The sequence below is a fragment of the Balaenoptera physalus genome (genome assembly GCF_965194825.1).
Source record: "Balaenoptera physalus genome assembly, chromosome: X".
NCBI classification, from domain to species: domain Eukaryota; kingdom Metazoa; phylum Chordata; class Mammalia; order Artiodactyla; family Balaenopteridae; genus Balaenoptera; species Balaenoptera physalus.
This window is the reverse complement of record NC_138903.1, coordinates 85,409,452-85,436,956: the sequence shown is the minus strand read 5'-3', so window position 1 is coordinate 85,436,956 and position 27,505 is coordinate 85,409,452. Positions and strand designations below refer to the sequence as shown.

At 37.3% G+C, this 27,505-nt stretch overlaps 1 long non-coding RNA gene and 1 pseudogene across 2 annotated transcripts in view; both read right to left on the bottom strand.

Moving 5' to 3' along the window:
• LOC309653122 overlaps positions 1 to 12,653 on the bottom strand; it is a 151,007-nt gene extending 138,354 nt beyond the window's left edge. Inside the window, exon 1 of the long non-coding RNA XR_014258995.1 lies at positions 11,340 to 12,653. This is a non-coding gene — a long non-coding RNA (uncharacterized lncRNA). The remainder of the gene's footprint in view (positions 1 to 11,339) is intronic.
• A 5,469-nt stretch (positions 12,654 to 18,122) lies between these two features.
• LOC309653103 (small ribosomal subunit protein eS25 pseudogene) lies at positions 18,123 to 25,722 on the bottom strand (annotated as a pseudogene). Its single transcript has one exon. The product of its transcript is annotated as a small ribosomal subunit protein eS25 pseudogene (transcript).
• Positions 25,723 to 27,505: the final 1,783 nt, after the last annotated feature.

The window sequence follows — 27,505 nt, the reverse complement described above, 5'->3', positions numbered from 1 at the left end:
CAAGCACCAGGAAAACTGGAGAAATGAGGAAACAAATTTAAAAAGCAATGACCATATTAAATCTGGACATATTAAACACTGAAAGTATCAAATAGCATGCCAAAATTAAGACCAAATATATCACTTATCATGATAAATGTGAATGGATTAAACCCCCTTAATACAAGACCAATATTTTAAGAATAGATCAGAGAAAGGTTAAAAATAAAGTGAAGAGCAAAGCTATACCAGGCAAATGAAAATGAGAGAAAAGAAAGATTCACAACTTCAACACCAGGCAAAGTAGAATTAAAAGCAAAGAGGATAAAACTACATTGAGAAAACCGATTTTTATGGATAAAACAATGCTTAAGTATTAAATAAGACAACATCAAAATATATATAATGCAAAAGTTGTTGACTATAAGGGAAAGTTGACAAAAGCGCAACCATCAGGAGAGATTTTAGCATGTCTCTCATAATATTTGACAAATTAAATAGAAATAGAAGAAAGTAATAAGATTAATAATACTATCAATTTGACACACATTTATACTACAGAAAATACACTTCTTTTCTTTTTTTTTCAAGTGTCTACAGAACACTTACCAAAATCGGTCATAAAGGATCTTACTACTTTCCCCAAATTGGAAATTATATAAATCATTCTTTGACAAAAATGCATAAAACCAGATATTAATAGCAGAGTTATAAATTGAAAAAATCAAACCATTAAGCTACTAAAAATCACTCTCCTATAACTATTGGATCTACGAGAAAATCAAGCTTAGCTTAAGTCACCATTCAGAAAATATTGCCAGTGAAAACAATACTATCAAAATTTCTGAAGCCAAATCTGTATTCAGAGGAAACTTACTAGTTTTAAATGCATTTATTATTAAACAGGACAGAATGAAAATAACATTCATCTCAAGAGGTTGGAAAAAAGAGCAATCTCCCTTACCCTCAAAAAGAACAGAAAGAAAAGGAAAACTGAGAAAAATTGGATAAATGAATTAAAAATAAAAGTCTATTAAATAAAAAATATACAGTTTTATTGATGAACAATTACAGAGCTATTTTCTTCAAAGACAGCAATAAAATGGACAAACTTTTAACAAGGCCAAACAAGAAAAAAAGAAAGCATAAATATGCAATAGTAGATAGCAAGTACGTGATATAACTACAGGTAGAAATATACTTTTAAAAAAAGTATTAAAAAATCTGAAAATCTCAACATAATGCATGAATATTTAGGGCAATATTAATTATTAAAATCAACCCAAGTAGAGGTAGAAAACTTTATTAAAATTGAGACTTGTTCACAGAAAACCCCTTGTAGAAAGCCACCTGCCAAGACAATTTCATAGTAAGTTATTTCAGTCTTCCAAATAAAAGATCATAGAGAAAGAAAGGAAGTTCCACAAATTATTCTACAAAGCTAGTATAAATCTGGTGCCAAAATTTGACAGCACAAAAATAGCAAATAACTGTCCAATACCAATTGTAACTATTGGTGCAAAAATCCTAAATGACAAAGCAAATTGAATCCAGTGATATATTCAAAGACTAATATTTGCTGATTAAGTAAATGTTATACCATTAATTCATAGATGGCTCAATATTAAGAAACTAATAGTAATTCAAAATAAATCAAAGAAGAAAAATATTTCAACAGATGCTTAAATATCTTTTGGGGGGAGGAATTCGACAGACATTCCTAAAGAAAACCCCTGGTAAAATAGAAATAGAAGGAGAATTTCTTCACATGATAAAAAACTAATGTAAGTCAAACTAGCATCATACTTAATGAGGAAATACCAGAAGCATTCCTATTAAAATTCAAAACGAATAGGATTGTTCACCACTATCTCTATTATTTAACATAATATGGACATGTTTGTCAATGAGTTTCTAAAATATAAATATACAAACCAAATATAAATAAAAAATAGAAAAATTTTATTATTCATAAGTGGTGTAATTCTCTATATGCAAACTCCAGGAAAATGAAGTACAAAACTATGACATTAATATACTAAAATAAATATTTTTAAATATTTTAACAATAATCCATTTGACAATAAAATGAAGGAAAAAATCACAATACTAACCAAAAAAAATCCCCCAATAATAAAGCTAACAAAAACATGTGCACCACCAAATTAAGACAACTACAGAACTCTACTAAAGACATAAAAGAACACTTTAGTAAATGGAGGAACATATTATAGAAAGTATATCTTTATGGAGAGATCCATCTATTCATGCAACACACTCTCAATCAAAACCACTTCATTGTATTTATTATTTATTTAGTATCTATGTGTATGGGGAGAGAGATGTGATGTGACCAGAGCATCTGATAGTTCATCTGAAAGAATAAACATGAGAAGATATCCAATTAAATTCTGATAAAGAAGAATAAAAAAAATGGAAGGAGTTGATTTGTCTACCAGATATAAAAACATATTATAGAGCTACAAAAATTGAAATGGGGTGATGCTAGTGCCAAAGTTGAAAGATGAATGGAACAGACACAGCATTTCAAATCAGTGGGGAAGGCATAATTATTCAATAAATAATTCTAAACACCTGAATAACCATTTGCACAAGAGTAAATTCAAGATAAATTGAAGAATAAAATTTACCAAATAATAGATCCTAAAGTATATGAAAAGATAATATATTACAAAAATGTTATTTCAAGTTCAGTGGGAAAAGGATGAAATATTTGATAAATGGTTCTGGGACAACTGGCTATCTACATAGAAGAAAATAATGTTAGACTCCTTTCTCAAATTGTATTAAAAAAACACCACAAAAACAGATAGATGAGTTAAATACTAAGTATAAACAAATAAAAATAAAAATCATGGAAGAAAAATAAAGAGACTATGTTTACAGCTTAGAAATCACAAAGACATTGGCAAGGCAGGAGAACCCAAAGTTATATTTAAAAAAAGCAATGTATTTGACCATATAAAAATGAAAATATTTGGTATGAGAAAAAATTCAGTAAGTCAAAAGACAAATTATAGATTTGGGAAAATTCTGGTACTGATGATCACTAAGAGTTAATATCTATCATATATATAAGAACTATTACAAAATGACAAGAAAAAGAAAATACCCCAATAGAAAAATGAAGGATATAAAAAAGCAAATCACAGAAGACTAAATCCTCCCTGCAAAATGTAAATATGCTAAGCTCGGTGGCAGTCAGGGAAAATTTCTTTTTAATCAAAATAATGGGTTACCATATCCCATTAGTTCAAAACACATTTTTTCTCTCAGTTTTTCATTTCTAAAATTAGGATGTGCCTTAGAATTGATGACATTCTGTAGTTGCTGTGGGCCAGGTAATAGTCATGCCATAGTTACCCCCACTGCACTGGCACAAATATGGTTGTTGCTCCCGATACCATGGCTGGAAAAGTGTCACGATCCCTCAATGTTTCACTCAAGCAAATCATTGGAGAAAAGAATATGAGTCCTGAACTGTTTTTTGTTTCTGTTTTTGTTTTGGCTGTGCCGCGCAGCTTATGGGATCTTAGTTCCCCGACCAGGGATTGAATCTGGACCCTTGGCAGTGAAAGTGCAGAGTCCTAACCACTGGACCGCCAGGGAATTCCCCTATTTTTTGAAAACCTTGTATTGACACTTTCTGATATGATCAAGAAGACTCCAGCATCAAGAATTGCAGAATGGGTGTACATGGCTTCAAATAAAATCCCGGTGATGATAGTAAAGCCCTTTTTAAAGAAATGCCTCACCACCAATGTTCTGGATGACACAGAAAAAAATGTGTGCAAATCCATGGGTGATAATAACTCTGACTTGAGAGTGTGCAGAAGAATTGGACTCATGTGGGAAAGTTTTTTTTTTTTTTTTTTTTTAGGGAATACTGTAACCAATTTAGTTCTTTTATAGTTTTTTAAAACATATGCACAAGAATAATATACGATAAAATTTTATGTATAAATATGTCTCAAAGAACTCTTTCAATAAGAATGAAGACTCTAAATAATAAGAAAACATTGTGTCGTATTTAACTGGTAACACTTTTTCTTTCTTAGTGGGGCATAAAGTAATAATGCATCTTTCAATCAAATGCATTTTAAGACTTAATGAAATATATTAATTATTATGTCTCACATATCAGGAAAACGAGATCCTCCTTCCAAAAGGATTTGTATGTTACAATACCATTTTTGTAAAACAAATGATGACCCCAAACTCTTGTATATAATGATGGTTAATATTTATACTACACATACAATGTGCCAGAAATCTTATAAGGAATTTACATGTATGTATTTAGGTGGGTATTACTATGATACCTGTTTTACCAATGAGGACACTGAGGTATAGAGAGGTAAAGTCACTTGTCCAAGTTCACACAGCTAGTAAATGGCAGAAATGTGATTTCAACATGGACATTTTGGCTCTAGTGTTCATGGTTCCAACAATTCTCCTCCCTCTCCCCTTCCTCTCTCCTCTCTCCCTCTCCTTTCTTCTTCTTTCTCTCTTACACACACACACACACACACACACACACACACTTTGTCTTTTTCTGTCTCTCTCTTATGGTGCTTGATTATATGAGCATGGAGAAAACTCTGGAAGGATACATGCTAAGTTATTAACGTAGGCTACGGGGGTGAAGGTGATATAGGTGTATGTAAAGCAAAATGAGAAAGAAGAAAAAAGGAAAACTTCATTAAAGCTACAGCTGTGTATGATATGGTTTTGTTTATAACATACAAACTTGAATATGTGTGTATACATATAAAACATAATAAATAAATGAAAGGTGATCTAAAGTTATTAAAAGATAGTCCATAAAGTAGGTACAAAGGGTCAATGCATATATTTGAATTTGACTAGTCATCAAAAAATCAAATTAAAAAAACAATGTCATATGCTTTTTGCCCATAAAAATTAGCAAAGATGAAGAAGTGAAATATACACTGTTACTAGTAAAGCAGGGAAATAAGAGCCCTTGTATGCTGTGGGTGAATCGGCCCAACATATTTGGTGGAAAATGATAATATAATATTAAAACTTTTGATCCAGGAATTCTATTTCTAGGAATTCTTCTTAAGGTAATAATCAGAGATGATGACAAATATTAGTATTAAAGATGTTCAAAGCAGATTTATCTATCATCTATCTACCTACCTACCTATCTACCTATCTATCCATCCTTTCATTTATTGAAATATTTATTTGTATTTTGGTACCAGGATTCATATCTAAGTGTTAACTACAATAGCAAAGAAGGAAAAGAAGGAAGAGGAAGAGAAGGAGGAGGAGGATGCGGCCTAAATGCCTAAAAATATGAATGGCTAAGTAGTGGTACATTTATTCAATAGAATGTTATACAATAATTAAAATTACATTCATGGGGGGCAGAGTCAAGATGGTGTACTAGGAGGATGCAGAATTCACATCGCCTCACAACTAGGGCACCTACCAGGCACTGGTGGGGGATCATGGACACCTAAGGGGACGGGAGGAACCCCCAGTGACTGGGTAGGACGAGGGGCATGGGGGGGAGTGAAGGGGGAGGAGAAGTGGAGGTGGGACGGGACTGGCGCCCCTGAAGGTTGGCTGGGGGAGGGGAAGGGATCCCACACCCAAAGGGGGAAATTGGGGAACCACTGGGAGGACAGAGGACCAAAAGGGAGTGTGGCCAGGTTTCCTCTGCCCACTTGGGGCCCCAGAAATCTGCTGAGATCCTGGGCCTGGTCTTCTGCCCACTGAGGCCCCCTCCAGCCACATGGGTCCTGAGGGAGTGGGAAGGAGGGAAGTGGGAGCAAAGGGAAAGAGCGAACCTCAAGGACTGGCATCCCTGAGGGGTGGCTGGGGGAGGGAAGGAGTTCCTACACCCAGCGGGACCCACCTATGGTTAGGGGTCCAGCAGCGAAGGGGAGAGAACCTGGGAGAGACGGTTGGGGAGGGGAACGAAGGAATGAAAGGGAACAGGACCAGTGCTTTCCCTGTCCACTTAGGCACCGGGGAGCCTGTTGGGCTCCCAGGCCTAATCCTCTGCCCTTGGAGCCTCCCTCCTGCTATGCAGAATCCAAGCCCTGCCCCTACACCCCCACCCAGGGCCCTACCCCTACACTTGGAGACCCCCTCTAAAAAGCTGGGCCTAAACCCCACCCACACATCCTCACTCAGGGCCCTACCTCCAAACTCCAGAACTCCACACCCCAGAGGCCCTCCTTTTGACATGCTGCCTCTCCCCTTCTGCGCAGGTCCTAAGCAAAAGCCCCGCCCCACGCTTGAACGTCGCCCCACCTAGGCCCCACCTCAAACTAAAACGTCACCCCCACCTGCCTAGGTCCCGCCCCACCCTAAACCCCACCTCTGCCTAAGTTCCACCCCCCGCCTAAACTCCACCCCCATAGCCAAAGCTTTTTTTACTTTTCTTTTTTCCTCTTTATTTATTTTTTATTTCTTTAAAGAATCAATTTTATTTATTTATTTATTTTTGGTTGCATTGGGTCTTCATTGCTGCACACAGACTTTCTCTAGTTGCAGCAAGCAGGGGCTACTCTTCGTTGCGGTGCGCAGGCTCCTCATTGTGGTGGCTTCTCCTATTGTGGAGCACAGGCTCTAGGCGCGCGAGCTTCAGTAGTTGTGGCACGTGGGCTCAGTAGTTGTGGCTTGCGGACTCTAGAGAGCAGGCTCAGTAGTTGTGGCTCACAGGATTAGTTGCTCCATGGCATGTGGGATCCTCCTGGACAAGGGTTTGAACCCGTGTCCCCTGCATTGGCAGGTGGATTCTTAATCACTGCACCACCAGGGAAGTCCCCTTTTTTCCTCTTTTAGATTGGGGTTCTGTTTCACCTTGTTGATTCATTATTCTTGATTCTTTTATATTTTTATTTTTCCTAATAAATCTTTTATTTTTCTAATTTTATTTTATTCTTTATATTTTGTTAGTGATCTCTCCTTTTGGCTTGTTACCCCCTCCTTTTTTTTTTTTTTCTTTTTTCTGTTGTGGTTTTATTTTATCTTGGTGCAGTTGTTTCAATTATAGTTTTATTTTTCCTACTATATTTTTTATCTTTCTAATTTTATTTTGTTTTTTATTCTTTGATATTATACTGCTTCTTTTTTCTTTCTTTCTTCCTTTTTTTTTTTTTTTTTTAACCAGGCCATGAAACTTGCAGGATCTTGGTTCCCAGGCCAGAGATTGGGCCCGAGCTCCTGTGCTGGGAGCTCCAAGTCCAAACCGCTGGGCTAACAGAGAACCTCAGACCCCAGGGAATATCAATCGGAGTGAGGCCTCCTGGAGGTCCTCATCTCAGCACCAAGACCCAGCTCTATCCAACTGCCTGCAAACTCCAGTGCTGGACGTCTCAGGCCAAAAAACCAGTAAGAAAGGAATACAGCACCACCCATCAAAAAAAAAAAAAGAAAAGAAACGACAAAAAAATATGTTACAGATGAAGGAGCAAGGTAAAAACCTACAAGACCAAGTAAATAAAGATGAAATAGGCAACCTACCTGAAAAAGAATTCAGGGTAATGATAGTAAAGATGATTCAAAATCTCAGAAACAGAATGGAGAAAATACAAGAAACATTTAACAAGGGTCTAGAAGAACTAAAGAGCAAACAAACAGTGATGAACAACAAAATTACTGAAATTAAAAATACTCTAGAAGGAATCAATAACAGAATAACTGAGGCAGAAGAATGCTTAAGTGAGCTGGAAGATAAAATGGTGGAAATAACAGCCAGGGAGCAGAGTAAAGAAAAAAGAATGAAAAGAATTGAGGACAGTCTCAGAGACCTCTGGGACAATATTAGACACACCAACATTCGAATAATAGGGGTCCCAGAAGAAGAAGAGAAAAAAAAAACGGGCTGAAAAAATATTTGAAGAGATTATAGTCAAAAACTTCCCTAACATGGGAAAGGAAATAGTCAATCAGGTCCAGGAAGTGCAGAGTCAGCTCTACCCACCACCAGTCCCTCCCATAAGGTAACTTGCACAAGCCTCTTAGATAGCCTCATCCACCAGAGGGCAGACAGCAGAAGCAAGAAGTACTACAATCCTGCTGCCTGTGGAAAAAAAAACCACATTCACAGAAAGATAGACAAGATGAAAAGGCAGAGGGCTAGGTACCAGATGAAGGAACAAGATAAAACCCCAGAAAAACAACTAAATGAAGTGGAGATAGGCAACCTTCCAGAAAAAGAATTCAGAATAATGATAGTGAAGATGATCCAGGACCTCGGAAAAACAATGGAGGCAAAGATTGAGAAGATGCAAGAAATGTTTAACAAAGACCTAGAAGAATTAAAGAACAAACAAACAGAGATGAAAAATACAATAACTGAAATGAAAACTACACTAGAAGGAATCAATAGCAGAATAACTGAGGCAGAAGAACAGATAAGTGACCTGGAAGACAGAATGGTGGAATTCACTGCTGCAGAACAGACTAAAGAAAAAAGAACGAAAAGAAATGAAGACAGCCTAAGAGACCTCTGGGACAATATTAAACACAACAACATTCGCAATATAGGGGTCCCAGAAGGCGAAGAGAGAGAGAAAGGACCCGAGAAAATATTTGAAGAGATTATAGTCGAAAACTTCCCTAACATGGGAAAGGAAATAGCCACCCAAGTCCAGGAAGCGCAGCAAGTCCCATACAGGATAAACTCAAGGAGAAACACGCTGAGACACATAGTAATCAAATTGGCAAAAATTAAAGACAAAGAAAAATGATTGAAAGCGGCAAGGGAAAAACAACAAATAACATACAAGGGAACTCCCATAAGGTTAACAGCTGATTTCTCAGCAGAAACTCTACAAGCCAGAAAGGAGTGGCATGGTATACTTAAAGTGATGAAAGGGAAGAACCTACAATCAAGATTACTCTACCCAGCAAGGATCTCATGCAGATTCAATGGAGAAATCAAAAGCTTTACAGACAAGCAAAAGCTAAGAGAATTCAGCACCACAAAACCAGCTCTACAACAAATACTAAAGGAACTTCTCTAAGTGGTAAACAGAAGAGAAGAAAAGGACCTACAAAAACAAACCCATAACAATTAAGAAAATGGTCATAGGAACATACATATCGATAATTACCTTAAATGTGAATGGATTAAATGCTCCAACCAAAAGACACAGGCTTGCTGAATGGATACAAAAACAAGACCCATATATATGCTGTCTACAAGAGACCCACTTCAGACCTAGGGACACATACAGACTGAAAGTGAGGAGATGGAAAAAGGTATTTCATGCAAATGGAAATCAAAAGAAAGCTGGAGTAGCAATACTCATATCAGATAAAATAGACTTTAAAATAAAGAATGTTACAAGAGACAAGGAAGGATACTCCATAATGATCAAGGGATCAATCCAAGAAGAAGATATAACAATTCTAAATATATATGCACCCAACATAGGAGCACCTCAGTACATAAGGCAAATGCTAAGAGCCATAAAAGGGGAAATTGACAGTAACACAATCATAGTAGGGGACTTTAACACCCCACTTTCACCAATGGACAGATCGTCCAAAATGAAAATAAATAAGGAATCCCAAGCTTTAAATGACACACTAAACAAGATGGACTTAACTGATATTTGCAGGACATTCCATCCAAAAACAACAGAATCCACTTTCTTCTCAAGCACTCATGGAACATTCTACAGGATAGACCATATCTTGGGTCACAAATCAAGCCTTGGTAAATTTAAGAAAATTGAAATTGTATCAAGTATATTTTCCAACCACACTCTATGAGACTAGTTATCAATTACAGGAAAAGAACTGTAAAAAATACAAACACATGGAGGCTAAACAATACATTACTAAATAACAAATAGATCACAAGGAAATCAAAGAGGAAATCAGAAAATACCTAGAAACAAATGACAATGAAAACACGACAACCCAAAACCTATGGGATGCAGCAAAAGCAGTTCTAAGAGGGAAGCTGATAGCAATACAATCTTACCTCAAGAAACAAGAAAAATCTCAAATAAACGGCCTAACCTTACACCTAAAACAATTAGAGAAAGAAGAACAAAAAACCCCCAAAGTTAGCAGAAGGAAAGAAATCATAAAGATCAGATTGGAAATAAATGAAAAAGAAATGAAGGAAGCAATAGCAAAGATCAATGAAACTAAAAGCTGGTTCTTTGAGAAGATAAAAAAAAATTGATAAACCATTAGCCAGACTCATCAAGAAAAAAAGGGAGAAGACTCAAATCAATAGAAGTAGAAATGAAAAAGAAGTAACAACTGACACTGCAGAAATACAAAGAATCATCAGAGATTACTACAAGCAACTATATGCCAATAAAATGGACAACCTAGAAGAAATGGACAAATTCTTAGAAAAGCACAACCTTCTGAGACTGAACCAGGAAGAAATAGAAAATATAAACGGACCAATCACAAGCTCTGAAATTAAAACTGTGATTAAAAATCTTCCAACAAACAAAGCCCAGGACCAGATGGCTTCACAGGCGAGTTCTATCAAACATTTCGAGACGAGCTAACACCTATCCTTCTCAAACTCTTCCAAAATGTAGCAGAGGGAGGAACACTCCCAAACTCATCCTATGAGGCCGCCATCACCCTGATACCAAAACCAGACAAAGATGTCACAAAGAAAACTACAGGCCAGTACCTCCGATGAACATAGGTGCAAAAATCCTCAACAAAATACTAGCAAATAGAATCCAACATCACATTAAAAGGATCATACACCATGATCAAGTGGGATTTATCCCAGGGATGCAAGGCTTCTTCAATATACACAAATCAATCAATGTGATACACCATATTAACAAATTGAAGAAGAAAAACCATATGATCATCTCAGTAGATGCAGAAAAAACTTTTGACAAAATTCAACACCCATTTATGATAAAAACTCTCCAGAAAGTAGACATAGAGAGAATCTACCTCAACATAATAAAGGCCATATATGACAAACCCACAGCCAACATTGTTGTTAATGGTGAAAAACTGAAACCATTTCCCATAAGATCAGGAACAAGACAAGGTTGCCCACTCTCACCACTATTATTCAACATAGTTTTTGACGTTTTAGCCACAGCAGTCAGAGAAAAAAAAGATATAAAAGGAATCCAAATCAGAAAAGAAATAAAACTGTCACTGTTTGCAGATGACATGATACTTTACATTAGAGAAACCTAAAGATGCTACAGAAAACTACTAGAGCTAATCAGTGAATTCGGTAGAGTAGTAGGATATAAAATTAATGCACAGAAATCTCTTTTATTCCGATACACTAATGAAGAAAAATCTGAAAGAGAAATTAAGGAAACACTGCCATTTAACATTGCAACAAAAAGAATAAAATACCTAGGAATAAACCTACCTAAGGAGACAAAAGACCTGTATGCAGAAAACTATAAGACACTGATGAAAGAATTAAAGATGATACAAACAGTTGGAGAGATATACCATGTTCTTGGATTGGAAGAATCAACATTGTGATAATGACTATACTACCCTAAGCAATCTACAGATTCAATGCAATCCCTATTAAGCTACCAATGGCATTTTTCACAAAACAAGAACAAAAAATTGCACAATTTGTAGGGATACCAAGAAGACCCCGAATAACCAAAACAATCTTGAGAAAGAAAAACGGAATAGGAGGAAACAGGCTCCCTGACTTCAGACTATACTACAAAGCTATAGTAATCAAGACAGTATGGTACTGGCACAAACACAGAAATATTGATCAATGGAGTGGGATAGAAATCCCAGAGATAAACCCACATACATATGGGCACCTCATCTTTGATAAAGGAGGCAAGAGTATACAGTGGAGAAAAGACAGCCTCTTCAATAAGTGGTGCTGGGAAAACTGGACAGCTACATGTAAAAGAATGAAATTAGAACACTCCCTAACACCATACACAAAAATAAACTCAAAATGGATTAAAGACCTAAATGTAAGGCCAGACACTATAAAACTCTTAGAGGAAAACAGGTAGAACACTCTATGACATAAATCACAGCAAGATCCTTTTTGACCCACTCCTAGAGAAATGGAAATAAAATGAAAAACAAAAATAACCAAATGGGACCTAATGTACCTTAAAAGCTTTGCACAGCAAAGGCAACCATAAAAAGACGAAGAGACAATCCTCAGAATGGGAGAAAATATTTGCACACGAAGCAACTGACAGAGGATTAATCTCCAAAATATACAAGCAGCTCATGTAGCTCAATATCAGAAAAACAAACAACCCAATCCAAAGATGGGCAGAAGACCTAAATAGATATTTCTTCAAAGACGATATACAGATTGCCAACAAACACATGATAAGCTGCTCAACATCACTAATCATTAGAGAAATGCAAATCAAAACTACAATGAGGTGTCACCTCACACCGGTCAGAATGGCCATCATCAAAAAATCTGCAAACAACAAATGCTGGAGAGGGTGTGGAGAAAAGGGAACCCTCTTGCACTGTTGGTGGGAATGTAAATTGATACAGCCACTATGGAGAACAGTATGGAGGTTCCTTAAAAAACTAAAAATAGAACTACCATATGACCCAGCAATCCCCCTACTGGGCATATACCCTGAGAAAACCATAATTCAAAAAGAGTCACGTACCACAATGTTCATTGTAGCTCTATTTACAATAGCCAGGACATGGAAGCAACCTAAGTGTCCATTGACAAATGAAAGGATAAAGAAGATGTGGCACCTATATACAATGGAATATTACTGAGCCATAAAAAGAAACAAAATTGAGTTATTTGTAGTGAGGTGGATGGACCTAGAGTTTGTCATACAGAGTGAAGTAAGTCAGAAAGTGAAAAACAAATACCGTATGCTAACACATATTTATGGAATCTAAAAATAAAAAGTGGTTATGATGAACCTAGGGGCAGGACAGGAATAAAGACACAGGTGTAAAGAATGGACTTGATGACACGGGGAGGGGGAAGGGTAAGCTTGGACGAAGTGAGAGAGTGGCATGGACATATATACACTACCAAATGTAAAACAGATAGCTAGTGGGAAGCAGCTGCATGGCACAGGGAGATCAGCTCGGTGCTTTGTGACCACCTACAAGGGTGAGGTAAGGAGGGTGGGAGGGAGACGCAAAAGGGAGGAGATATGGGGATATACGTATGCATACAGCTGATTCACTTTGTTATACAGCAGAAACTAACACAACACTGTAAAGCACTTATACTCCAATAAAGATGTTTAAAAAAAATTACATTCACAAATCATATTTTATGACAGAAAAGCTTCCTATTGCATTGCAAATTTAAAAAATTACTTATATCTTCTTACGATTTAAAATTTGTACAATAGTTTTAAGAATTCATGGAAAATTGAAAAAAATTACAGTGGTTATTTTGAGTATAGGAGCTACTATTTTAATTTTTAAAAAATCCTTGATAGTATTTCAAAATATTCTATAATTTTATATTAGCTATTTATAGTTATATTACTATGTATTATATATATATATATTTTTTAAAGATTTATTGATTGATTGATTGATTGCTATGTTGGGTCTTCGTTTCTGTGCTAGGGCTTTCTCTAGTTGTGGCAGGCGGGGGCCACTCTTCAACGCGGTGCGCGGGCCTCTCACTATCGCGGCCTCTCTTGTTGCGGAGCACAGTCTCCAGACGCGCAGGCTCAGTAGTTGTGGCTCACGGGCCCAGTTGCTCCGCGGCATGTGGGATCTTCCCAAACCAGGGCGCGAACCCGTGTCCCCTGCATTAGCAGGCAGATTCTCAACCACTGCGCCACCAGGGAAGCCCACTATGTATTATATTTTTTATTTCTATGTTTTTTATGCTTTATAATTAGGATGCAATATTCATTATATTATTAAAATGAAAAAAATAGAAACAAACTCATACTAGATTATGTTTTATCCCTGAAAAAAAAATAAAGCCTTCTAGTAAAATAGAATGTGGTTGAGCAATGCCAGTCTTCCTTTGCTAAACTTTCTTTCACAGTTTAATGTCACAATTAACAATCATAAGAGCCAAGAGTTATAGAGCATTACCATGTCTCTGGCATGAATATAAGTGTTTTATATGTATTAACTCCTTTAAACCTCACAACAACCTTTGCTCAGAAACTGAGGCACAGAGAGTTTAAGTAACTTTTCCAAGGTTACACAGCTAAATAAAAGTATTAATAGATTCTGGATCTGAATCCATGCAGTTTGGTTACAGAACCTGGGGTTTTAATCCCCGTACTTATGCCCTTATCACAAAAGAAAAAAACAATGGACAAAAAAATATCAAGACCAATGATGTAACTATATAATATAACTGGAGATGGGTCTGAGATGCAGGGGGCATTCTGGTTGGATAAATATGCAGTTAAGTAAGAGTATCTGAAATATTGTCTGTGGCAGCTTGGGGCAGAATGTGAAGTAATGAGTAACAGTCTTAGCTTTTCTTTACATTTCAGTTGATAGCTAATAATTATGGATAGATAATTCAAATGTGTTATCACAATAACCCTTCCTTCCTTCCTCCCTTCCTCCCTTCCTTCCTCCCTTCCTTCCTTTCTCCCTTCCTCCCTTCCTTCCTCCCTTCCTTCCTTCCTTCCTCAGAAAGGGTTCTCATGTTTTTTTCCAGACAATTTTTTTTAAGGCCTCTACTAGCCCACAGGCTCAATAGCTGATTCTTTATAAAATATCCCCTATGTAGGTTTTTGCTTCAGGCAATCTCACCAAACTTTACCTTCTCAACCTACTCCCTCCATCTTGTGCCTCCTATATGGAACTCAGATCTGATTCTTGCCAATGACCAATGTCTATCCCCCACCCTGGTGCCAACCAGGATCTGATGGTCCCTTGCTTTACTATGCTGTCTTGCCTTGGACAGAGGTCTGGTTCCCTTTGCTCCCACAACTGCACCAGTGGGATCACACTCTACTGAAGCTTAGGGCAGAGTATCCACCCTCCTCTCACTAGAAAATACAAAACCAAAGCAAACAAATAAGCAAAATGTTACCCAAAACCAAAACAATTTCTTTTTGCTATAAGTAGTTTGGTCAATATGATGACTTGGTTGAAAATAAATAGTATAACTGTATTGGTCTGCTCGGGCCAGGTATGTTTAAGCCCCATAAAATGGCTGCTCTCTTGCTCTCTGTGCATCCCTTACTCTACCTGGCCCTGCCTCACCCTTCTGAGCATGATTGCCTCCCCCTCCTAAGCTGAAAGTTTTAATCAGTAACTACCTGTGTGATTGGCCCAACCCCCAGCTAACAATTTTTCTAGCCCTGGGACCAGAAAGGCTCCAGTATATTCTGTCATCAACAGGAAAACAGCAGCCCTTGCCCCAGTCGCCCTGGCAAGGAGGGAGCTCTTCTGAAGTCATGGCCCCTGTAACTGATAGTCTCCTCCTCCCCGCCCCTGTGTAGCAAAGATTGCTGCTGTGTCCCACCTGCCCTTGGCCGTACACCCATACAGGGTGGGGTGTGGGGTGTGGCTCCAGGACCTTTGCCTCTGACTTGTAAGATACCCTGTCCAACAAATCACTGATGTCTCTGTCACTGGCTCTGGGTTCTTCCTTCGGTCTCACAACTGAGCAGTTGCAAGGATTGCAGGACTGCGGGGTGCAGCGCAACAGGCCACCATAACAAAATCCCACAGACCGGGTGTCTTAAACGACAGAAATGTATTTCTTACTGTTCTGGAGGCTAGAAGTCCAAGATCAAGATGTCAGCAGGTTTGGTTTCTCCTGAGACCTCTCTCCTGGGCTTGTGGATGGCCATCTTCTCATGTCCTCACATGGCCTTTTCTTTGTGCATCCATATCCCTGGTGTTTCTTCCTTTTCTTTGAAGGACACCAGTCAGACTGGATGAGGCCCTAGGACCTCATTTACCTCCTTAAAGGCCTTATCTCCAAATACAGTCACAGTGGGAGTTAGTGCTTCAACACATGAATTTGGGGGAGACACAGATCAATCCATAACAATCACCTCATTACTTTTTTGAGCATTAGCCATTTGCGTGACATTTTCTCTTTCATTTTATATAAAATGGGATTTTACCATGTTTGCTGTATAGTGTCTTGTTATGTGGTATTTAAGTAATCGTCAACTACTTAGACTATTACTACTGCTATTAGAAATAATAATAGTAACACTAATACCAATATCAATACCATTAGTAACTAACTCCTAGGGTTAATGTGAAGATTTAATAAAATATAGATTGCAGAAATAGATTCACCACAATTCCTGCCCCCCCCCATTAAGTGGTTAATGAGTGCTAGTATAATTAAAAAAAATTTTTTTCTATCTCAGACCTATGTTTCCAGCATTTCCCCTCATTTTTCTCCCACTGCTCCCACAGCCTTCACAATAAGATACAAACCAATGAGCATATCTTGCAAGGAAGTTTCTGATTTTGTGCCTGCCAAATATATCTTCTTTCAAGGACACTTTCCTGACTCCTCTAAGGTGAAGTTAGGTTGCCCTTTTCTGAGCTTCCGTAGCATCTTTGATTTCCCCATTAGAGTGTTCACCACAGCTCATTCTTAATGCTTGTGTGTCTTCTCTGCTAGATCAGAAGCTTTCTGATTATGCAGCTTGTTCATTATATCCTCAGTATCTAGTACTGTACCTGGCATAGAGTTGATACTTCCTCTGCTTGGCTTCTAGTATGGGCATGTCTTCTCATCCCTTATAGTGGGCTTACTAACTGCTCCCCCTATCTCCCAGGATTGTTGACAGGACCAGATAAGACAATGCATGTGAAGTAAGTAATGTATATAAAGTACTTCACAAATAAAAAGCATCTGAATAATTTGTATATAACCTTGCACAAGGTTAATAAATCTTAATAGTTCAGAAAATTGTAATTCAGTTTTAATCGGCAAATGTTAATGTGTGTTCTCCACCAATATTTAGTAATTGTATTTTTAAAAAGGTAGGAGACATTTCTAGCAGTCGAGATCTTCATAGTATATTTCAACACATGATAAATTCATGAACACTTCTTATCTCCTAGAACAGTTGTGTATCTTAAAAACTCATCATCATAAGCATTCTCTGGATTTTCGCAGAATTAATCCTGAATAATTAATGAATATAAAAGAGTTGGACAAGTACTGTAGCATGCTAATCATTTGTTTCAATGTCAATTAGAGAAGAATATTCCTTTTGGCCTGCTAACTTGGAATATGTACTGTAAAATTAACTTTTAATTTACAAATATGAAATGTCTCAAATTGTTAATGAATATATTGAGAATAGAGATCTATGTCACTGGAAAGTTATAGTTTGTATAAAAAAATAGAAGCACTGGGATTTAACAGAATTATTAACTGTATTGAGAAGTTCTTACAAATATGTGTAGTTTATAGATCAATATTTACATAATGTTTACATATTTCCTCAAAAATGGTATGATATCTTAAGCACTAATGACTTAGGAATTATATCAAATGCAAGTCTTAAATAATTTTAGGCAGAATGAATATAAATTTAATACATACAGAATTGAAGGGGCATTTACAGGTCTCTCAAATGCATATGTGTTGATTATTCTGCTTCTAAGGATCTTGCTCAGTTTCATCTCAGTCATGATTTATTGGCACTTGTTCAAAGTTTCAACCATAAAGTAAAGGTGGAAGTCGATGTAACACTAAATGAAAATTCTTAAAATATGTAGACTGCTTCCATGAATTTAGCTAAGAAAAGCGACTTCTAGGTTAAAGGATGAGAAAAATAATTTAACTATTTATTTGGCCTTGAGTTAGGATTTAACTTTACTCGTAAGGAGGGAAAAAATCTTTTTGTTAGAAGGTGAAATTCCCTTATTAAACAGTTGAAAGATTGTTCATTCAGACTTGGAGAGTATTTTCTAGGCATTGAGTTCATCATTGGGGAATGCCTCTGTCTGTAGTTACAGAATCTTTTGATTGACAAACCTGAACTGAAAGTTCATGAAATTTGTCCTTTTTCATTGTTTATCTGCACACATGGCCTAGAGTTGTAAGGATTGGTCTTTTTCCTAGGATGAAACTAGTAATGATTCTACAATGATGAGAAAAACGTAAATTGTGAACTTAGTGGTAAAAGCACTGGATTGTAAGTCAGATGACTGAATTTAAGACTTATTTGCCACTGATTCACTCTGTGAACTTAGGAAGACCTATATTCTAAATGAGTCTTGAGTTTGTTTTTTAATCTGTAAAATGGTGATAATGCTTACCTCACAGGGCTGTTGAGAGGATTAAATAAGATGTTGAGTGTGTAAGTACTTTATAAACCATGGGATATTATACAAATACAAATAATTTTTAATAGAAGATTAACAATTTTGTTTTACTATCAAATAAATTAAAATCTTGGTTCAATTTGTTCTTGGATAAATAGATCTTGCTTTGCATTTCAGCCTATTCATTTCTAAAGGCACTGAACCAATTTTAATGGACTAATTATTTTCATAAAAACTCCAGTGTCTTAGGTAAAATGTGCTATTTATGTTTATGCAAAAACAATGAGTTAATACTCAATGAATTTCAGATGACCTCTATTTTAATATGCTAAAAGAAGAATAGCATGATATTGTGATTTTAAGTTTAGTGTTTTTTCATATTTACAATGCATTTCTATACTTCCTTTTGGTTAATCTTGGGTAATTTAGACAAGTTTTAAGTGTATATTAGGAAGTATGTTAATACCTAAATTGTGTCTTTAGTAAATGTGAACTTAGTTTTCCTCTGTAAGATCTAAAATACCACTTTCACCATAATCCTGCCCTCAAAGCTGTGGTGTCCAATGTTACTGATTTGGCCTTTCAGGAATCAAATCCATTGTTCTGGCTAGTTAAGCACTGAGCCATAAATGGAGCTGTTGTTAAAAAGTTATGAAGTCACAAACTTGGCCCAAGCTTATCCACTTATCCGTAGCCAGAGTCAGGAATCTGCCTTCATTTTCACAGACACACGTTGGAGTTCGAAGGCATCAGGGTATGAGAGACAAGGCTGTTGACTAAATGCTGTCTCTACAGTCTGAATCAGCTAGCTGCCCTCACAGCTTCCCCTCACGAGGCTGGACCTTGGCCACTACAGGGCAGCTCAGGACCAGGTGGAGGTGGTTGGGAAACCAGCTAGGAGTGATTTTCCTTTGGTGGTTATTTCTTCAAGGCAAGGATGCAATTTATTGGCCAACCAATTGAAGTTACCCCTTGAGGAAAGAACAAGTGTCATCAAGCAAAATGGGCTCTTCAGTTTTATAACATTAATGGGACAACCCATCAAAAATCTCACAACTTTTTCCCCAAAAAGTCTACAACAGAGCAGTCTTCCATATGGTTACTAATCTCTCAAAACAAATAAAAACTGTGGGACTACATTTCCTTCATCTTTTTGCACTGTGAAGTTCCTAAAAGCAAGTATCACAGTTGTTAAACATAAATGCATAATTTCATACAATAAAAATGTAATAGCTATTCCTCATAAGGGCAGGTTAGGTAGTGGGTTATTCGACTCAAACTCTCTGGCTGAAAACAACTCTGAGTAAATCACCTTAAAAGCACTGAGGAGTTGTGGGAGTTCCCTGGTGGCCTAGTGGTTAGGATTCCAGGTTTTCACTGCCGTGGCCTGGGTTCAATCCCTGGTCGGGGAACTGAGATCCCTCAAGCCGCTTGGTGTGGCCAAAAATAAATAGATAAATAAATAAATATTAAATAAATCTGCATTACAAAACTAACCCTAAAAAAAAAAAAACACTGAGGGTTGTAAAGATTATGCAGCCCTAGCAGACCCATTTTGAGGGGAAGCTTGACCAAAGAGGCTAGAGGATTATTTGAGTGCCGAAGTTGCTTTTGCCTTGAAGACATTGGAGGGGTAAGGGTGAGGATTAAGATGAACCACAACTAATCGGTCACCTCCTGATCCTACCAACCCCACAGGCCCAGAGAGAAGGCTTCTCTGGACCTAAGCAGAGCAGGAAAAGGGAAAGGAAGGGGGATAAAATAAACCTGAGAACATCTGCCCTCATACAGATTTGTACCCTAGGAACAGATAGCATAGATGGTCAGTGAATTTGGTTTGATGTGATCTCCGACTTGTAGAGCCCCCAAAACACAGCCAGAAGGAGGAAAGCACTTATTACAAGCCTTGTGGAATCTCCACAAATGATTGTTTTTGATTTAATACAGTTTTATTTTTCAAAATGGACAGTTGGTGGGACCTGTTCTGCATCTTCACCAGCAGCTGGGGCATCTCCACCCTTCGTGTTTCTGGTGTAAATTACTTGAGCTCTGTACTTTGAAACCAGTTTAAGAAGTCCTTTACTAAGGAGCTCCTGAAGGGCTACCCTGGTCAAGGAACCACAAATCTTGTTTCCCAGAGACCACAGCTGGGATTATAAGCTTACAGTTGGGAACTTCCTTACAGAGTTTGTCATATGTTGCTTTGTCAAACAAGCCTACATTATTGAGCTTCTCTCGAACTTTGCCTTTAGACCACGTCTTCTTTTTGGCCTTGCCCCTAGATTTGTTTCCTGGGTCTTAGTCTTTCTTATCCGACTTTCTGGCATCTTTCTTCTTTTTGTCATCCTTGGACAGCATAGCGAAACTCAGAGAGCAGCTGCTACCACTGCTGCCTTGCTAAGATGTTGGACCCAAAGTCCACAAATAGTTTATTAAGGGCAATAATCAGTAAAACAGTTGAAGATAATTAGGCGCTTAGGAAATTAAAAAAAAATCAGACATGGACAACTTAAATTACATTAATTGGTAATTTTGATGAATATTATGACAAAATCAGACTAATCCATTATGGGGTCCTCTCTCCTAATGCACACATTGTGTTATGATGTAAATATCATGACCACCATCTTTATATTCCTCAATATAAGTAACAAATAAATGTTCTTTAATAATTAAGTATCACAGAAGTAGTTGCATGTTGTATGCTTTTTAGTGGAGTGTTGAATATTAGTTATTAACACTCTTTTATTTAATTATACCGAACAAAGGTCTACCTTAGTACAGTATCTGATGTTTCTAAAACAGACATCAATGATTGGTATATAAACAGATAGTTCCAATAATAGTCATACAGAATCATTGTCTGAATTGTCTTTGTGCTCCATAATATTTAGAGAATAGTACAAGATAAGTCTATTTTCCATTTTTAAACTCCAATGTAGCTAGAGTAGAAAACAAAAACCAAACAATTAAAGTGACAATAATGAATTTTTCACTCAAATCCAAAGTGGTTACTATAGTAACTTAAAATTGGAGCATTATAATAAAAGTAGAATGAAAAGATAATTTCAAATGCTATATTAATTTTTTGAAGTATGGAGAGGGGAGTTGCTGTTTCATATTTGAAAGAGACTAGATTGCTGTTGAAGCTTCTAAAGAGACTGATTTCATCTTGTCTGCCTTCTCTTTTATATTAATGTAAAAAACCTCTGACTGCAGTCATTAAGTAGGAGAGAAGGGAACTGTTAGTTTTGCTCATATTAATCTCTCTAAGACTGATGGCAATAACTTTCTACCATCAATTCATAATTACCTGTGGGAATGGAGGGCAGATTGTGTGAAAAAGTGCTTTACAAATGACCTAAAGGATCTAATTTTTGAAGTTTCTTTTCCACTTCTGCATCACCAAGATAGAGGTACAGACACAGATGCAGATATAACACAAAAGATTTAGCTAAAGAGGGAAGGAGTTTGGGATGAGTATGGAACTGCATTCAGCAGGCCCCATATTAAAACCACTGGGGTTGTATTGTATTGAGGTCACTTTAAAACTTCATGCTAGTGGTACAGTCATTGTCAGAAAGTGGTTGGTGCTTGCACAGCTTCCTGGTCTGGAATGTAGAGATACAAGTTATTAGAAAGAGGGTGATAAACACTCCTGGGCATATATCTGGACAAAACCATAATTCAAAAAGATACATGCACCTCTATGTTCATAGCAGCACTATTCACAATAGCCAAGACATGAAAACAACCTAAATGTCCATTGACAGATGAATGGATAAAGAAGATGTGGTATACACACACACACACACACACACACACACACACACACACAAATGGAATACTACTCAGCCATAAAAAAAGAATTAAATAATGCCATTTGCAGCAACTAGAGATTATCATACTAAGTGAAGTAAGTCAGAAAGAGAAAGACAAATACCATATGATATCACTTATATGTGGAATCTAAAGTATGCCACAAATGAACCTATCTACGAAACAGAAACAGACTCACTGACATAGAGAACAGATTTGTGGTTGCCAAGGGGGAGAGAGAATGGGGGAGAGATGGATTGAGAGTTTGGGATTAGTAGATGCAAACTATTATATATAAAATGGATAAAAAACAATGTCCTACTGTATAGCACAGGGAACTATATTCAATATCCTGGGATAAACCATAATGGAAAAGAATATAAAAAGAATGTATATATGCATATAACTGAGTCACTTTGCTCTACAGCAGAAATTAACACAACATTGTAAATCAACTATACTTCAATAAAAATTTAAAAAAAAAAGAAAGGGGGTGATTAAGAAACTAAGAATAAGTAACTCTGATGAAAAGAGAAACCTCAAAAATTAGCGCCTCTGACTCCCATTAACAGGGATAAGCCACTCTCTTCTTAATGCACATTCAGTCTTCTTGTCTTCCTTCCTTCCTTCCTTCCTTCCTCCCTCCCTCCTTCCCTTCCTCTCCATCTTCCTTTCTCCTTTAGTTCTCTCTTCCTTCCACAAATGTTCATTGAGAAACTTCTATATTCCAGGCACTGTGCTGGCCATTAGGAATATACTACTGAACAACACTGATGTAGTTCTGCCTTCATCAAGCTTATAATATAGTTTAGTGGAAGATACAGACAATAACCAATTACATGGATAATTATTTAATTACAATGAGATTTGGGTGTAGACTGAAAATAAAAGGCACAACATGAGAGCTGTGAATTCAGGTGTATTTGGGGCTTACTGAGGACTTTAGCCCGGGAGACAGACTCTCAGATAGCTCTGAGGAACTGCTCTGAAGAGGTAGAGGGGGGAGGCCAGTATATAAGTGATTTTGGAGAAGGGGATATGTGCAATCAAGCACACACATCCTGGTAGAAGGTTGCTTCTAGTCACAAGGAGTAGATGTCTCCATTAATAATTTTAGAGCTTTTCTAGGTATGAGAAGATGCAAGAAATTGGGTTCATAAAATTTTCTCCTGAAAATATCTAACTATCTGAAGGCCGGTTCTGCCAGATTTTTGCAAAGTGGAGGGTGTCTCATTCTTGATCTCCACCCTGAACTCCTTTCAGTGTGTGTTGAAGGTCAGTGACTGCAGTGGCTAGTGACTTCATTCTTGTAGAACCAGATGTGGAGCGACGTTCTTTAGTTTGCAAGAGCTAAAACTTAAAATTACAGGGGGTACTGAGAGTATACAACAGGAAAAAAACCTCATCTGAGGGGATAGTTAAAGTTTTTGTGAGGAAATGATATTCACATTGATTACTACAGGGTGAATAGGACTTAGCCAGCTGATGAATGTGGGGAAAAAACAGTGCAGGAAGAGGAAATAAGTGCAAAGGCCTGAGGTGAAAAGGAACTTAGTGTATTTGAAATAAAGAGAAGGCCAGTGAGGCAGGAACATAGTGACCAAGATGAGATTAGAAAGGTAAGCAAGGGCCTTGGAGGCCATAGTATGGTGTTTGAACACTTCTGTTTATCCCCATTCTGTTGCAATTATTTGCATACATGATCAAGGAGACTTTTTTCCTTTTCCTTTTTGTATCCTTGGTATCTAGTATAGTGCCAGGTGCATAGTAAGTGCTCAGTAAATGCTTGTTGAATTAATGAAGTAAAAGAAAAATAACTTCCTTATGATTGGAAGAACACAGTTATTACAGATAAAAGGATAAGATTGTATCTGGTTATCATTTTTCTTATTGTGTCTGTCAAGCCATATTTATTTAAATAACAGGCAGATTTTTTTCCTACAAACAAAGATGTAGTCGAACTCAGGTTTGTGTGCCAGACGCACAGTGAAGCCAAACAAACCAAATGTTGGAGTTTGGAGCAGAGAAAGGTTTATTGCAGGGCCAAGCAAGGAGAACGGGTGGCTTGTACTCAAAAGGCCTGAATTCTCAGATGGTTTTTAAGGAACAGTTTTTATAGGCAAAATTTGGGGGGGAGGGCTGCAAGATATGTGACTTTCTTCTGATTGGTTGGTGGGGAGGTAACAGGGTGGTGTTCCAGGAATCTCAATCATCAGCCTTCTGGTTCCAATCAGTCTGGGGTCCATGGCTTATGCTCAGCCTGAAGTTACCATCCTCCACCTGGGTGGGGGCCTTAGTTCCTGTAGAAGAACTCAGAGATATGTATCAGATAATTATGCACATCCCCCAGGAGGAACCAGGACCCTGCTCCATTGCTGCACTATTGTTTTTTTCTGCATTCCCTCACTCCTCTAATTATAACTGCCCTTTGGAACTCAGGGAAGGTCTAAGAGGCTGAAAGCCTTTTTCCTTCAAACAAGGATTGGGGGACATGAAAATGCTTTTGTACTGGGAAGACTCACAGGGTCCTGCTTGTTTTCAAAGAGACTGAGAGGGGCTGGTTAGTGAATCAATGAATTGTTGTATGGAACTAAGAGAAAACCAGTTTTTCAAGAAAAGTACTGTGGGGGAGGAAAAACAATTTTCCCTTTACCCTTCTAGTTCTTGGATGAGACACCCCTGTAATAAAAAGACAGATTAACAGGAGAAAAACAAACAGAAGTCTAATAACCTGTATACCTCTTGTATACATGGGAGAGACATGGGAAAACTGAGTAACTCTCCAAAATGACCAAGGCCATCACCTTAAATGCCATCTTAAGCTAAAGACAAAAGAAGGTGCTGAGGGTGGGGAACCAGTTAAGGGAAGTGACCAGGAAAACACAGTTAACAAGGGTAAGGTTGTTATACAGATTTAAGGCCTTGCCTTCTCCGTTGATGAGTTTCTAGGGATTTAGTCATCCTCTTCCTGGTACAGAGAGGGAGACACCCTTACAAATGGAGATCTTCCTTATAAATGTAAATCTCTCTTACAAAAGAGTAACTTCTACTCGGTTTTCAGAGCTTTTCCTGTGTCTACTGTTTCTTAAAAATAACCAGCTCAAGATAATCCTTGTGCCAAAAAGAGCAGAGAGAAAAAATGATGTGCAGCTGTTAAGAAATTAAGACTATATGATATTTAGGTATTTTAATTTCTTTAAACTTTGCTCCAGGACTTCTCTGGCAGTTCAGTGGTTAAGACTCCACGCTTCCAATGCAGGGGGCACGGGTTTGATCCCTGCTCAGGGAACTAGGATCCCACATGTCACACAGCCAAAAAAAAAAGGTTAAACTTTGCTCCAAATATATATATACTTTTTGAAAATACTGTCATTGGAAATATATATGGTTATATATGGTAGTATGAAACAATTGCAATTGATATAATTAACCATCCCAGGTTTAGGAGGCAATCACCCGTACACTACAGTCTAACAAATAGTATCTCAGCTCTAATTGCAGCCAAACTGCCCAGCACAAAGAAAACTTTAGAAATTCTAGCCTTGCAAAGCCATATGTACCTAGGAATCTCAGGCCCTCCTCTGAACTCTTATAGCTGTTGTTGACTGTCACACTCATTTGACACAGGGGTACTGTCATATGTTGAATATTTTGTATCTCCTTTCTTCTAGATCCTAGATCCTTCAAGGGGAAGGCCTTACACTTTACATCTCCAACAATTCTTTGTGTAGGTGGTGCTAATTAAGAGTTTTACTGCAATGTGCATAATACACAGATTTTATTTTAAGTAATCTTACTGCTTATAATGCCTGACAATAATGAAAGAGTATCTGGGTAATATGACACTATGAACCTATGCATTGTTTAAGTTAAAGTTACTAAAAATGAAATATTAGAGACTATTTTAGCTTTGGCACAGAACTTTTTTTGGTGTTTAATTTTTTTTTCTTCCTTCCACCCTCCCCTAGTGTTTAATTTTGATAACAATGTGGTTTTGATCATCTCACAATGGAAAGGTTAAATATAATGCACATACCTTCATATATAAGTACGGTTGACCCTTCAACAACATGGGTTTGAACTGTGTGGGTCCACTTATATGTGGATTTTTTTCTACAGTACCACACCATCCACCTTTGGTTGGATCCCCAGAAGCAGAACCTCGGAAACAGAGGCCAACTATAAAGTTATATGTGGATTTTCAATTACGTGGAGGGTCAGTGCTCCTAACCCCCAATTGTTCAAGGGTCGACTACATTAAAGTTTTGTATATGTTACCAATGTTTTCATTTATAGTCTCTGAAAAAATGCCACAGTTGTATTGGAAAGCAAAAGCTATGGAAATGTTACGTTTTTATTGTAATCTGTTTACTGAATTTTAGAGTTGCACTTTTTTTTTTTTTTGACCTGGGTTTTCAAAGAAATCACTTTTGGTACTGTATTCAGGGCTTACTCTAGGTTATTTGAAAGATATAAAGTGAATTCTGCTTTGTATATTTCCTGATGAATAAATGCAGCCACTTATTTGAGACAAAGTGAAAGAAATAAATATTGTAAAGTGACACAAAAATAATTTAAATTAGAATCACAATGTTCAGTTTGTAAGCACTATCATGACATTTAGATGCTAGAGTTAAACAATGTGATCCACGAACAATTAAGCATTAACACTCTCACTGCCATTTTCTTTTGTCTCATAAGTATAAATGCTATCTGATCCTCAAAGAATTAGAGGTAATTTTCTGCCTTCCATTGTGTGTCGAATTACTAGACCATTCGATTAACAAAAGAAACACTTAATGACCTGCTGACCAGATTTTTAGCATCCCTTCAGCCTTCTAAACCTTATAGGAATTTTTAGCTCCTCTAAATTTACATGACAAAGCAGATGTTGTATATACATGCAAGGTGATTATCGAGCCTTGGAATTTGCTAATAGCTTTGCAATTATCCCTTGCACTTGACAGGGAGGGAGAGTGACAGTAGATGGCATCTGTGGTTCCTTTTAATTCTAATATTTTAATAATTCCAACAGTTATAGGAAATAGTTGAGCTGCTCTCAGTGGTGACTGTGGTCAAATGGCAGGATCCTCACTAAGTATGTACACGTGTAGCCACAAAGTGGAAAACATTTGGTCCATGAAAACAACTCCTCATGAATAGGCATAATGAGCATCTGTGTATTTGTACATCTCCTCTGCTTTAATCTGAAATGCCCTTCGGACCCTCTCTCAGTGTGGTAAACACGTTGTACTCCTTCAAAGCATGGGTCAACGGTCACTTCCACCTTAAGATCGCGTTTAACTGTTCCAGAAGGATTAGGAGCTTTCTCCATGTTTCCCATTTCTTCAGTCCTCACCAGCCTGTGGGTATGACATAAACAGTAATACCTCCAACAATTTGTTCACGCCCCCATCTACATGACACATGACTTCCGGTTTCTTCAAAGGTCCTCCCCTAA